This window comes from Brassica oleracea, chromosome C4 (assembly GCF_000695525.1).
Source record: "Brassica oleracea var. oleracea cultivar TO1000 chromosome C4, BOL, whole genome shotgun sequence".
NCBI classification, from domain to species: domain Eukaryota; kingdom Viridiplantae; phylum Streptophyta; class Magnoliopsida; order Brassicales; family Brassicaceae; genus Brassica; species Brassica oleracea.
This window is the reverse complement of record NC_027751.1, coordinates 15,386,523-15,386,934: the sequence shown is the minus strand read 5'-3', so window position 1 is coordinate 15,386,934 and position 412 is coordinate 15,386,523.

The window sequence follows — 412 nt, the reverse complement described above, 5'->3', positions numbered from 1 at the left end:
ATACTAGAGCCTTTCCCGAGCTACGCCCGGGTTTATTTTCATTAATTTTAAAATAGTATGTTAGTATATTTAAAGATATAGTATATACTGGAAACTATGATAAATATAAATTACTAAAATAAAATAAAATTATTAGAATGCAAACAGAAATAATTATAAAATATATTATATTATCACAGTAAAAAAAAGGTTAAAATCTCAATCATTTTAAATTTTGATTTCGTAACTCCTCTGTTCATTATATCTTTCTGATTCGTATTGTATAATTAGTGGCTAATAGTTTAAGTTCTTACCAAGTAAACTAAACTTTCTAGAAGTATGCATGAAAAATAAAATGGGGTTGCTGAAATTTTTTTCCAAATTTAAAAAAGTTAGATACAATAAATATTTTCTTTTGTAAATACCTTGATAA